This window comes from Gastrolobium bilobum, unplaced genomic scaffold (assembly GCF_033153095.1).
Source record: "Gastrolobium bilobum isolate Gb01-03AN ecotype WA unplaced genomic scaffold, APGP_CSIRO_Gbil_v1 utg86272, whole genome shotgun sequence".
Lineage (NCBI taxonomy): Eukaryota > Viridiplantae > Streptophyta > Magnoliopsida > Fabales > Fabaceae > Gastrolobium > Gastrolobium bilobum.
In genome coordinates, this window is record NW_026896215.1 from 175,116 (window position 1) to 190,261 (window position 15,146).

Here is a 15,146-nt window from a genome sequence, read left to right on the forward strand (position 1 = left end):
AGAACAACTAACCAAGGTACCCCTCCCATCCGCATACATCCGAGACTTCCTAGTGTGCTCCTATCCAGATCATACACCACGACCCTGGGTCAATTGGAACTCCCTCTCGGAGACCTATCCAGTGGAAGTCCGAAACGCCTGAAGGCAAAAACTGTCTACTAGCCAGAGACTCGGTACCTACGTACCAACACACATACTACATGCATGATCATGTTATTCTACACTACTCATATACATTTCCTACCATCACCCTCAACGGGTATGGTGGAACACACAAGGGGAACAAGCCCAATACCAAGATGTTACCTTAATAAGCCTCTTCACTTAGCTCCATAGCAGTATACTCTCCGAGCTCGTTACTAAACAGAATGCCTACACAGAGGACATTCCCAATTACTCAAAACTCATACGAACACATGCCAATTACCAATTATACAAGCATGATTCATTCACTTACCTCAATCCCACTTGGTCCAGGACCAAGGGCATTCCACCGACTCACGGTTCGAGGTTCAAATCGACGTACGGCAACCTACAATAACCATGTATGAATCGTCAGTACAGGACAATTCTATCAAAACGTGAAAAACCTCAAAAACCTCCCCTACACCCTTCTAAGTTCGGCCAAAGTAGTGTAATTTTGAGATTTATTTTTCTAAATTTTCTTTCTCATTTTCCTAAGCATCCTTAGGTTGCTAAAAGGCCATATCAAGTGTCGTTTTTCACTTTACGTCTTTTAAACGCCGCTTTGCTTAATATTTCACTCTAGGATCCTTTATGACTCTCAACACCATTTATTATTTTTCATTGATTCTCCAACCTTCCAACCACCACACAACCCATCTAAATACCGTTTAGAGTAAACACCCTTTTTAGTCCCTGGCAATATCTACGAAGTCCTTTTCAGGCCCTGGCAATAAAAAAGGACCAAATTGGTCCCTGAAAGTACAAGAAAAGGGCCACTCTACATATTTGGGAGTTGACATAAGGACTAACATGACCCTTTTTTTGTAATTTCAGGGACCAATTTGGTCCTTTTTTATTGCTAGGGACTAAAAAAGACTTCGTAGATATTGACAAGGACTAAAAAGGGTGTTTACTCTACCGTTTAACACATGATTCATCATCCAAGCCATGCCAACAACATCAAATCCCTACAATTCCCTAAATGGGCGAATTGTATCATAAGCAATTCCAAAGGATCTTTACTTAATTTTAACCAGTCTACACCTCATACAATCCCATTATATCAACATACAAGCATACAACAACTCGACAATCCAATCCTAACACATTTCCCAAATTCAAAGTCATGACAACCTAAAATTTTTCTAAGTTAAAAGTCCACATTTTTCACCAATAATTTTTATTGCATTTATGGCTAATACATATCATTCTAAGACACATTCATGTACAAACATTTTTCATTTGAGCTCTCTAAACACATCAATCAACTAAGCCCTCTTTAGGGTTCATAAATCCAATCACATAATTCAACCATTTAAATGCAAGGAAACTTACTCAAAAGCTTGGCACAAGGCTCATCCTAAATATACTCCACCATTGGCCAAGTGAGCCGCGGCCTTGGAGGGGAGATATCTCAAAAACTAGTGGCTTTCATAGCTTAGGAGTACCACCAATGGCTTTAGAAGGCAATTTCCAATGAATTTCAACACAAAAATCAAAGGATTTGGTTAGGTTTTGAGTGATTTAGTAAGGAAGAAGAAAGCTTGGTGTATTTCCATGGGGGAGGGGGGTTGGCCGCGGGTTTCAATGGGAGGGAGGAGAGAAATGATGATGACAAATGGGGATATGCACATGTGGCATGCCCTACATAAGTGGGGTGGGTCTCCCGCCACCTCACGCGGTTTACAACTAATCCAAATTTCCACTAAACGTCCGTAAATTCATGAGCTATTTAGAAACTCTAATTTTGAACATTAACCATTGTCCTTTAGTTAAACTTGATCAGATGAATCCTGAGTTTTCCGGTTATTCGAAAATACTGCAGTTTAAAGCTGTTGCGCGCGTTGTTGGCACGTTTCTCCAAACTAACTTACTTACATCAAATTTTATCAGAAATCATATTTTCTAGTTCTATAGACCATTTATAACTCATAATTAAAACCTAGAGCTCAAAACTCAATCAACACACTTTACGGTGCAACTGTATCACGGTATTTTTATCCGGTAAAAACACTATTCACTGAATTTTCTGAAACTTGCCTAACCACTCAATTTTTCGCTCTGAATCCATTTCTAGGGTTAGTTTTATCATCTGAGACCTTCTACTAAATTTTTATCTTCCTAGGGTTGCGTGTTGGCTAATTGTCGCTTTGCCCTTTCTTTGTATTTTGGCCTTACTTTCAGAATTTTCACTAATCCTTCTCTTTAATTCTCATTTAATATTTTAATATTTAAACTTAGAAATGTGAGGTGTTATATAGCTTCACTTGGGACTTGTTGCACGGCCTTCCATGTTGTGCAAGCTCGTTCAGCTAGTTAGTACTTTGTTATTCATCAAAACAATGCATCTTGGTCTTGGTGACCTATGGTTCAACAATCTCCCCTTTTTTGATGTGACAAACACTTCATTGAGAAATGAGGTTAGTAGCATAAGAAATCAGAATTAAGCTCCCCTTTACAATATGCTCTCCTTAAAAACGTACCCTCTCCTTTAATAGGTGATTTATCATATACATTTCTAGGAAATCATATTTCTCCCTTTTTTTAATCACTTTTAAAACAAAGAGGACATTTTCCAATCTCAACAAATTTCTCCCCTTTTTGGCAACATCAAAAATTGCTAAAACATTTATATATATCATAAAGAAGCAAAAAGTCAACCTCTAGTCAAACTAACTTCATATTTAACATCAAGATCATAAAGTATTCATTAAAATGACTAAAAAAAAGAATTAAACAATATTTTCCAGTAACTAAAAGAATGCCATTGGAGAACAAAAAATTCTAATATTGGTGTAGGGCATTAAAGTAATAATTAGTAATAATCAAAACACTTATATGTGATATCAAAGCATGAAAATAATGTATTAGAGCATTGAATACATATTAACAAACCATATGTATTAAGATAAAGGATTTAATAATCTTAATTCCACTTTTAGCTTTTTGTATCGATCTTTAGGCAATGGCTTGGTGAAAACATCCGCTAATTGAGCATGTGATTCTACAAATTCTATAATGACATCTTTTTTTTGTACATGGTGTAACATCCTGCAAAAAAAAAAAAAATAATTTGGAAACAACATAACTTGTAACTAGGGGTGTGTAGCATGCTTGAAACTCGAATTAAATTTTGTGTTTACAGTGGAATTAATTTAATAGGGAATGAATTATTTTAGTGTAGCTTATGAGTGAATACTTAGGTATTTTAAGAATTCGAAACACTAGTTAGGAAGGAATAGTAATAAGTTCAATTATAATCTATTTAGAAACCTTAATTATTAACTAATGGGCATATGAAATTACATATATATATATATATATATATATATATATATATATATATATATATATATATTTATGATTAATATGTACATATTTTAGGTGCTAAGTGAACCTATCATGAAATAATATTAATAACATATTACAATTTGATGAGTGACCCTTAAGAAGTATGATTAACATAAGAATATTTTTAAGAATCCCTTGGAGAACTCTAGTTACACATAGACATAGTAGCTTCATGAGACTACATGGCTTAGGTGAATTAATGGGTCCAATTCCCTCATGGGCCACGAGCCAAACATTTTAAAATAAGGGTTTAAGTCAGCCAATATTTCTCACTTATGCTTGGCCAAAGGAGGACACATGTACAACCTAATCTCTCACCAAAATTACCTGCATGAAAACCTATTGGTCAATAGCAAAGCAACCTTGTCTCTCTAGAGCCCAATATGGGCAAAAGATATCTTAACTTTCATATGATTTTATTGGGCAAGAGCCAACTTTCCTCTACCTTGTTCTCCATCTAGTACGCACAGCAAAGGAGAAAAGACCACCATCAGGTTGATTACTCATTCTGGTCAGGAAGATAAACTAACTAGTCATCCCATGTGTACAAAGCCGCGAGCTCCTAGGGAGAACACCCCAAACACCTAAGCCCATCCTTTGATACTCCTCTCTTGATTCAATCGTCCACCAAGCCAAAAAACACGCAGACCCCTTTCTTCTCCTACTCCCCTCAAGCCGCGAGTTATCTAAGAGGGGAACAACCATTCAAGTTTCCATTTTCCCTGTATGGTGCGGCTGAGTGGCAGCAAGCAGCCAAGAAGAACGCACCATGAGTCCATTTTCTTGCTTGTCTTGTTCGGCCGTGAGTTACATGTAAAGAGGTGTAGAAATTTCTCTAATCGTTTGTGTATCCTTCCCTCTTCGATTTGATGAGAAGATTCAATTGCATGCAGGTTACCTTTTCGGTTCTTAAAGGAACTCCCCTGCATGCAGCAGCAACCCGACTTATGACAAGAAAAACCAGCAACCTTGAGTTTTGACTCAAGCTTCTTTCTTCGCAAGAACAAGTGAGCAATTCTCACATTACTTGCTCTCTGATTTTGGCATGAGAAAGGATGAGTGGGCTGTTTCTTATGTGTTTTCTGTTTTAATCCTTGGACAGTGAAAGGTGAAGGTGCTGTCCTCTTATGGTTGGGGCACACGAACTGATTTTGGGAGCTGGTTGGGAACATATGCAAGGTAGGAATCTGAACCGTGTCCTCCCTTTTTTTTCCTCCCTCTAATTCGGCATTTTGTTATGTATTCAAGAAGAAGATGTTGTGCCATTTCTCCTTTGTGTTCTGCCATTGGGAAAAACCCATGAACTTGGTGCTTGTTAGCACAAGGAGAATCCAATTGGTGAGCTTGGAAGTGGCTCCCATTAATTTGGTGGGACGGTAGCTGGAATTAGAAAAATTAATTAAGTTGCATGTGTCCATTTGGTTAAAGACAGCATACTATCATTGAATTACTCTGATTAAGTAATAGTAGTAGGGTTATATTAGAGGAAGGATTAGAATTCATTAGGGATTAGCCTTAAAATTAAATGTAGGCAGAAAATTAATAAGCGATTGGAACCGAGCTTTGTATGTACCATAGCATGTGTAGACAGCTTAAATTATGCCCCTTCAATGACTCCAAAACCGTATAGGCAAGGGATGTACATGATAAATTAGTAGCCTCTAGGAGATGGTCATAAAACCAGGGTACATGCATAAGCAATTTGAAGTTACGATACTAATTGACAATGGAGAAAAAATTAAAGCAAGCAAGTAAGGAATTAATTTAGTATTCGAAGCTTGGCATTTCAGTTAGAACTTTAGGAATTGGCAGCGTGGAAATTACATTTGTTATATAGTAAATAATAAAACGAAATTCTGTTTTGGTAATTGATTTAATTAGGTGCAAAGACTTCTAAACCTCGGGGAACTCTATGTGATGTATATGGTGTCATGAAATAAATTCTGATTGGATATATATATCTATTTGATTAGGTGCGCAAGATCCTAGCCCATTGGATTGTTTGATTGATATTTGGCTGTCTGAATAATGCTTGGACTCACAAGGTATGTGTTTGGTGGTATTACCTAATGTGACTATTAACTAGTGTATGAAGTTGTGAATTGTTGCTCACATGTGCCTAATGATTATCCTGCTATTTATGATGAAAGTATTCTGCCTATGGAAATGTTATGATGGTAACTCTGTTATGAAAATAAATGATGGCGTGGCAGTATGGTATCAAAAGTACATGAAGTATATGTTATGATAATGATGATATAAGCATGCACTTTACATCATACCGCATCCTCTTTTCTGTTTTGTGTGTGACAGCATAGCATTGCATGCATGCACATGACTCATGTTAGCCTTGAAATTTAGAATAGTGATATACAGGACCATGTGTATGAGCACGCATCATATAGGCATCCCTTCGGTACCAGGGTATGGGACACTTGGCTTCCGTCTGCATAGGCCACTGTTGGATTTCACCTTTGAGGGAGCCATTATGGAATATCCACTGTGTATGTACGCGCACGACAGTGCTATGAGCGTAATGATGGTGTTATTTACGCACTATGAAATGTTAGTACGCGCACGAAGGTGCTATGAGCATAATGATGGCGTTATATACGCACTGTGTTAGTATTTGGGTGTCCTAGAGACAATCTTATGATTAAATAAGGACATAGATGTAGACCTTTTTAATATTGTCGCAAATAAATAAAAGCACTCTTTATCTTGTTTCATAATTCTGTCTCGATATTAATGTTAATATATTATGAATAACTTGATAAACCCCGTGGAATAAAATAGGTATCTCTTGAGTATCTGTGATGAGATCACAATCATGAGGATTCAAGAATACCGGATGTTTATTCCTAATTTTATGTTCCTAGTCTAGAGATACTGAGAATGGGGTCAGTAATCTCGGGTAAGACTAGCACGACTTATCTACTTGTATATGGATACAAGGTATAGACCTCATGTGCTACAGATATGGAGATGTCTTAGCTAAAGTCGCGGGTGGACCTATAAGGGTATAGCTCGCACTGAACAGACCCACAAAGAGACTCTGTGAGGAACTCTCACAGAGAGTATCATTAGAGTAGTCTCTTTATATTTGGGTATGTCTTTCCTAAGACCAGAAGTTATTACCTAGACTGTGTTCTAGAAGGCATGCTTTGATTGTGCACCTCGTCTGCCTGAAACATGGAGACTCATAGGTATACTGTTGGGCTTGTCCTGAAAGAACACAGGGCTAGGGTGGTAAGAGACCCAACTTGAGATATCTCAAGGTTTGGGGATCGCCAGCTTATGTCAAGACATTGGCATCAGACAAGCTTTGTGCTAAGAGTACTAAATGTCTTTTTCTGGGGTATCCTAAAGGTACTAAAGGATACTACTTTTACTCTATGGATGAACACAAAGTGTTTGTATCCAAGAATGCTGAGTTCCTTGAGAAGGATTTGATCTCTCAAGGAGCCAGTGGGAGTAATATTGATCTTGAAGAAGTTCAAGAACCACATGAACAGATTGAGGAACCCAAGTCTGCTCAGCAGGCGACGTTCTCCGATGGAGAAGTAAACACACAACCCCGTAGGTCTACGAGGGTCATCCATCCACCTGAGAGGTATGGATTTGTGATTGAGAATCAACAAACCGTTGAGGATAATGAACCGAGTAACTACGAGGAGGCAGTCAAGGATGTTGACTCTTCTTGTTGGCTTGAAGCCATGGAATCTGAAATGGATTCGATGTATCAGAACAAGGTATGGACCTTGGTTCCTAAACTGCAAGGAATAGTTCCTATCGGTAACAAATGGGTCTTTAAAAGAAATACTGATGCAAATGGCAACGTTCAAACTTACAAAGCTAAGTTGGTGGCAAAAGGATATCGTCAAAGACAAGGAGTTGACTATGATGAAACTTTCTCACCAGTTTCCATGATCAAATCTGTAAGGATCATGCTTGCGATAGCAGCATATCACGACTACGAAATTTGGCAAATGGATGTCAAGACCGCCTTCTTGAATGGGTTCTTGAAGGAGGAAGTGTACATGACACAACCTGAAGGCTTTGTAATCAAAGATCAGGAGCATATGGTATGCAAACTTCAAAGGTCGATATATGGGCTAAAGCAAGCATCAAGGAGTTGGAATATTCGTTTTGATGAGGTCGTTAGGAGTAACGGTTTCATCAAGAACGAGGATGAACCTTGTGTTTATAGGAAGGTTAGTGGGAGTAATGTTGTCTTCCTAGTGCTTTATGTAGATGACATATTGCTTATAGGAAATGACATCCCCATATTACAAACAACGAAAGAATGGCTTTCAGAAAGCTTCACCATGAAGGATTTGGGAGAGGCGGCCTTTATACTTGATATAAAGATCTATAGAGATAGATCAAACAGGCTGCTGGGTTTATCTCAATCCACGTATATTGACAAGATGCTAAAAAGGTTTAGCATGGAAGGGTCGAAAAGGGGTTTTCTACCAGTCAGTCATGGGATACATCTTTCAAAGGCTATGTGTCCTAAGTCACAGCCTGAGAAGGATCGCATGAGTGGAATTCCATACGCTTCGGCTATTGGGTCCATCATGTATGCCATGATATGTACGAGACCAGATGTCTCATATGCTTTAAGCATTACGAGAAGATACCAGTCTGACCCTGGAGAGGGTCACTGGACGGTAGTCAAGACCATCCTTAAATACTTGAGAAGAACTAAGGATACGTTTTTGGTCTATGGTGGGAGTTAATGAGCTTACAGTGAAAGGGTTCACTGATGCCAGCTTTCAGAGTGACAAAGATGACTGCAAGTCACAGTCAGGGTTCGTATTCACCTTAAATGGTGGGGCAGTATCTTGGAAGAGTTCCAAGTATGAGACAACAGCAGATTCAACGACAGAAGCTGAATATATAGCTGCTTCAGAAGCGGCTAAGGAGGCCGTGTGGATCAAGAAGTTCATATCTGAACTTAAGGTGGTTCCAAGCGTGGATGAGCCCATACAGTTGCTATGCGACAACACTGGAGCCATTGTGCAGTCAAAGGAACCTAGGTCTCATCAAAGATCTAAGCACGTGCTTCGCAGATATCACCTGATTAGAGAAATGATTGATAGAATGGATGTAAAGATGGATTATGTTCCCACAGATGATAACCTGGCCGATTCTCTTACAAAGGTTGTTTCTCAGAGAAAACATGATAGTCATTATGAGGCTTTGGGTATATGACTTAGGTCTGATTGGCTCTAGGCCAAGTGGGAGCTTGTTAGTATTTGGGTGTCCTAGAGACAATCTTATGATTAAATAAGGACATAGATGTAGACCTTTTTAATATTGTCGCAAATAAATAAAAGCACTCTTTATCTTGTTTCATAATTCTGTCTCGATATTAATGTTAATATATTATGAATAACTTGATAAACCCCGTGGAATAAAATAGGTATCTCTTGAGTATATGTGATGAGATCACAATCATGAGGATTCAAGAATACCAGATGTTTATTCCTAATTTTATGTTCCTAGTCTAGAGATACTGAGAATGGGGTCAGTAATCTCGGGTAAGACTGACACGACTTATCTACTTGTATATGGATACAACGTATAGACCTCATATGCTACAGATATGGAGATGTCTTAGCTAAAGTCGTGGGTGGACCTATAAGGGTATAGCTCGCACTGAACAGACCCACAAAGAGACTCTATAAGGAACTCTCACAGAGAGTATCATTAGAGTAGTCTCTTTATATTTGGGTATGTCTTTCCTAATACCAGAAGTTATTACCTAGACTGTGTTTTAGAAGGCATGCTTTGATCGTGCACCTCGTCTGCCTGAAACATGGAAACTCATAGGTATACTGTTGGGCTTGTCCTGAAAGAACGCAGGGTTAGGGTGATAAGCTGAAGGAATTCGTCAAATCTCTGTGAGAGATTAGGTTATCTGTAAATCGGAGAAATCGGGATGACATTTACAGGGGCTCGGGAATCTATGCATAGTAAAAGAGATCATGAGATGATCTGCCTTTAGAGTCTGTAAATTGAAGATTCTCTATTTCGAATAAAGCTTACCCTAAACCGCAGGGGTTGATACGCTTCCTTACCCTAGGTTTTATGGGAAGGTAACCGAGACGAAAGGAAATATATACGGCAACCAAATATGTGCAATAGGATGATCAAGTCACTAATCTAACTAGTTCTGGGGCAACAAAGCATTGTTAGTGCTCTGTGTTGTCATTAGATGGGTTGTGGGCTTATTCGGCCCAAGCCCATTTATGTCAGTGGCTATGTTGGACCTAATGGGTCACACACTAACACCTAATTGTCTAGATGCTCTAGCATTAATGGTATTGGGCCTAACAATTGTTATTAGCCCAATAAGTAGTTTGGAACTCCACAGATAGGGTGGAGGGCGCATGGATCTAAGTAATGGGCTTGGATAGTCCAAGACATTACTAATTAATTTAATTAGTTAAATTAATTATCAAATGTTTAAATTTTGAATTTGAAATTTGAAATTGGAATTTTGAATTTTGAAATTCGAATTTTGAATTTGAAATTTGAAATTTGAAATTTGAAATTTGAAATTTGAAATTTGAAATTTGAATTTTGAATTTGAATTTTGAAATTTGAATTTTGAATTTGAATTTAGAATTTGAATTTGAATTTAAAATTTAAGTGTTTGAAAGTTTGAATTCAAATGTTTGAAATTCGAATTTGAATTGGCTATGAAAAGTTGTTTCATAACAAAAGGATAAGATGAGATCTTGTTGGAACATATCAAGATGAAATCTTTTGGACATAAAATAAGAAGATTTCGGGTGCTGATTTGGCTGTTGGTTAGTCATCAGAATCAGCTCCAGAAGATACGATCTGTTGGGAGAATATTTGAGTGATTTGATTCAAGTTTGAATGCAACTACTCAAATGTATCTGGTCATTATTTAGGCTATATGGGGCGCACCATATAACTGATTATATGATGATTTATGATCAGATATTTGATTAGGTTTTGAACCTAATATATCATAAAGATATGATAGGATGTTGTTGGCAAGATTTGATGAGGTTTGATTTGCAACAAATCCTATTCTCTCTCTCTCTCTTTGATGGAGCGCCCTTTTGGAAGGGATTTTTATTGATTAAAAATCTGATTTGATTTTAACAAATAGGCTCCTCTTATGCGCCTCTATATATATGTTCCTTCTAGGGTTTTTAGAAAACCAACCAAGCCATTCTCTTCTCCTCTCCTGCGCCACTTTTGTGAAGTTTTCACATAAAAAGCTTCACTTTTTCAAACACTTTTACCTAGCCTTTCTCTTCACACAGTGTGCGCTTAGCAAGCCTCATTGTAGTGATCACTTGGCGGTTTCACAAGAAGGAGTTCTTGCACCTAGACGCAGTGGGTGGTGTGGATCAACGTTAGAGGGTCTGAACTCTTCAGACCTACCTTGATCATCACGAGTTTTCACGAACAAGGTAACATCATGCTTTCCTAAAGCATGATCTTGAATGCATGTGTGTTCCGCAATGAAAAAGTTTTGTTTTTTCCTCCAGCATGCATCGGCCTTCAAGGCCATTTCCAACTTTCACTATGATATGTAACGAAAAATGAAATGTTGATGTGACAGTTTATAATTTTGTGCCTAGTCTAATATTGTTGCATTATTGGTTATGCTATCACACTACTGTGATTTTTCTCACCCTTTGGGGCTGCTATTTTTATAAAATGGCAGGAGGACGCAAAAGCATATAAGGACATGGATTATTTGGATATTTGCTGTTAAATTCTGCTGTTTGGGATTTTTGCTGCTGTCTGCTTGTCTTATGGATGTTGGCTGTTTATGATATATGATGTAATATTTTGGAAGATTAGACTACTGTTGAAATATGTTTTATTTTGATGTTTTCAAGACTTTTATAATTAGTTATTACTTTGGAAAAAAAATTCCTGGTTACGTTTTGCGTAAACAATTTCTTGACGTTTTGGAATCAGCGTTATAACTGTTTTATGAGCACTTTGCGAGTTGTCGTTCTGGGGCTACAGACCTCCGAATAAGGTATAATTTATATGCATGTAAAGCCCCAGTTGTGTACTTTCATATTATATAAACCTTACAATGAAATTCTAAGATCCCGATTTATTATGATTTTTACAAGTCAGGAGGTTTTTAGAAAAATACACTGAGTTTTTGAGTACTTTACGAGTTCTGTTTCATGGGGCTATTCTCCTCCGATTCGCGTATAATTTATATGCACGCGAAACCCCAGATGTCTAGTTTCTATATAACAAAGAACAGTTTTTTGAATCGTTGAAATTGATTTTCTATGAATTTTTCAAGACAGCAAGGTCTGTCAGGATAGTTAGGAAATTCAGCAAGCTATGTATTTTTAAAATTGTCACTCTGATTTTTATGAACAACTGGATTTCGACGCAAGTTTTAATTAGCAACTGGAAATGATTTTTCAATACTCAAGTAATGACGTTAAAAACTCTAATCCGCTTAGCTAACAACTCTCTTAGATGCATACAAGGGAGGGTGTTACATTAATTGGTATCAGAGCAGTTTTGATTCGAGGTGTTTTGCATTGGTTGCTATTTGTTAATCATTGTTGTTGGTACATGTTGGTTTAATCATTGGTGTTTGAATTTAACTGTTGAACTTTTTGTTGGTTGCTGAATGTTTGGATTAAATCGCTGGACTGTTGGAATCATGATTGGCACGTGCTGAATTGTTCCGTTAAACTATGAAAGTTAGTATGATTAAAATGTTAGAGTTATTATGAGCTATATTGAAATCACCTTATGGAGTTGTTATGTACAGCAGTATGAAATTAACTTACTTGGAGCAGCTTTAAGTCTCTAGAATTGTGTGAGATACTGTTTGGTTTTCTGAAATGTAGACTGTATTGTATAGATTTACCTTGTTGTTGACCTGATAAGTATAAGGCAGTTGTGCAGCAATAAGTGTAGCCTGGTTGAGAAATTGAGTTTAACCTGTTCTATTGATTGACTGGTTTGCTGTTGATATTATATTGATGTTGTTCAGGTTGCCGTATATTATGTTATGTTTTATTATATGCCCTGTTCGATTGTGCTGTCCATATTATGCATTGAAATATTTGATTGGAAGTGTTTGCTGCTAGTAAATTGTGCAAGAGTTGTCTGACTGTGTTATGTTGCAGTTGAATGGAAAATGTGTGAATTGTCTACTTGTATAATGGATTATTTGAGATTCTGTCTTGAAGTGGGAACCGTGTCTTAATCTTAAAACTACTGTCGTGTATGTCATGCGGTGAGTAGGATCCGCTCGTTGCTTAGCATGACGAAAGTATAATTAGCATCTATGAGACACGAAAACCTCCTCAAGAGAGAAGTCTGATGCGTGGTAGATTGTAATTGATTAATGCCTGAAGGAAGAATAAATAATGAAGTATGAAATTTTTCGATTCCCAGTGTGTGATGAGGTGATACTCCAGTTGTGACTGGGAATGGGTTTGGCCAACACATTCTCCGGTAACACGATAGTATCAAACTGTCAAACACCGAGAATCAATTAATGAAAAGTTTTGTTTGGTGGTTTTGGTAACCATATTGGAAACTAGTTAGGAATTCAATCTAGGGAATGCCTTGAATAATTAGAATAGGTAAACTAAATTTTGTAGAACCATATAAGTGGACGTCGTAAGGAATTGAGGTTTAAGTTGTATTAAAAGTGAGTGATCTCTGTTTGATGAATTGAATACGTGAAAACTTTATTTTGGTATTGGCTTATCAGGATAGAGATTTAATGACGAGTCTGCGGTTTGTTAAATTGAAATTATGAAAATACATTATTAGCTTTGGGTATTGGTTTGTTGGGTATAGCAATTAAAGAGAAGTCATTGAAATTGAATCTTTGGTAAAGTGTCAGAATTTGAGTTTATGAATTGCTTAAATTGTTTTAACCGTCTAGAATGTGAACCCCATAGTAGTGATGCTTAGTTAAAATCAGTTGGGTGCTGTGCTCAAGAAATTACATGTGTTATATGATCTGGATGCGTATGTTTCGCTATAATCTAATTACTACATGAGATTTTTTTTATTTTTGTGAATCTAGTTGAGTTGATTTTTCTATTTTGAGCAGCTGATTTTTGTGAATTTTATTTTATGCTGAAAGTGGGAAATCTATGTGTGGTATATCCTAGGAAGGGTATTAGAACTGAGTTCAATGTGAAAAGTACAGCTTTGTCAGTGATCGTATTTTATTAGTATTACTTATGACTCTAAAGAGAATATTAACTGCAATTAAGATGTTGAGTATGGGTATTGTGTGTGGGAATTATAAAAGTCTGGTTTATTTGATGAATTATGACTAGGAACTGTTTAAATTGTAATGTGTAATGATTGGAAAGTTCATATCATGGTTAATGAATCCTCTGATCTGTGGAGTCAATTACATCCGAGGTACCTAGGACAGCGGAAAGCTCGAGGAAGTTTCCTCATATGGGTGTTTTGACGAGCTGTATGAGAGGTACCATCTTACGTGATATGTACGAAGATCATGATAAAATTAATTAGTGTATACATGGTTGCTTGGTATTCTGATTTTGTCGAGTACATTGTAAAAGGATAGACTTGGTTATTTTTGATTTTAGGAAAATATTAGACAGTAGCTACAGACTAAACGAACAAGCTTAACATCTCTTGTAATCTCGGCAGTTAGAATTAGTCCCTTGGAATCTCAGTATCCTCACCCGTGTCTTTAATTCAGCTTCATAGCTAGAATGAATTAGAAGTGCCTCCTAAATCATAAGCTCTAGACAAAAGCACTACTCAACAGTGTAATTCCTTTTCCGTAAGATAGTGGCAAATATTGTGCTGTTTACTTAATTGATGCCGTTAAATTTTTATAACTCAATAGTAATGGACTAAGATCTTTAGAAAATGAGAACATTAATTGAATTCTGTCTGTGATGAAATTTTTGCGATTTTACAAAGACCCTTCTACATTGTAAGTTGGAATATGATACATTCTGTTTTACTTACTTGAATTCTTGTAGACTATTAAATTGTAAAATTCTACTCTTGATGTTTGTCAAGACAGGTAATCGGTTGTGAGGTATTTATTGAATTGAATTTTATCATGTGTAAGGAGTAACTAGGGTGTGGATGAAATTATAATTTGTAACCTACAAACTGTAAAGATAAAATAATTGTTATTGATGGTCTTAGTTAATTAGTCTTTTGTCTGCACGAGTAATAAGTTACATCCAATTGTTTTAAAATTGTCTAATTCAGGATTGTGAAATTTTGATTGTGTGACCAATTGTGAAGTAACTTGCTAGAATAAATTGGTAACCCTCAACCAATCGTGCCTAAAACTCTCGGGTCATCTTGTAGGTAATTATATGCAAATTTAGTATAGTAAATATAGCATGTGTATCAGTAAGAGGGTACAAATATCTAAATTTCATATTTTTAGATACTTCAGACCTATTGCCGATACTAATACTAAGTAGTAGCCAATGCACTCTTGACCTTGACAGTAATATATGTTGTATATGTACATCCTAGATGTAAAAGTGGATAGAATTTGCCTACGGTTGGAATGGAATACGAGTAATACGAACCGATTTGTATTCCAT

General features: G+C 36.8%; 1 long non-coding RNA gene across 3 annotated transcripts; it reads left to right on the top strand.

The window, feature by feature from the left end:
- Positions 1–4,070: 4,070 nt before the first annotated feature.
- LOC133298294 (uncharacterized) lies at positions 4,071–11,416 on the top strand. Of its 3 annotated transcripts, none has more exons than XR_009749775.1 (4): positions 4,071–4,350; positions 4,431–4,544; positions 4,640–4,716; positions 11,255–11,416. It is a non-coding gene; the product is annotated as an uncharacterized LOC133298294 (long non-coding RNA). The 3 variants fall into 3 exon arrangements; XR_009749774.1 differs by lacking the exon at positions 11,255–11,416 and adding an exon at positions 5,511–5,706; XR_009749773.1 differs by lacking the exon at positions 11,255–11,416 and having other exon boundaries at positions 4,640–5,177.
- The last annotated feature ends 3,730 nt before the right edge of the window (positions 11,417–15,146 follow it).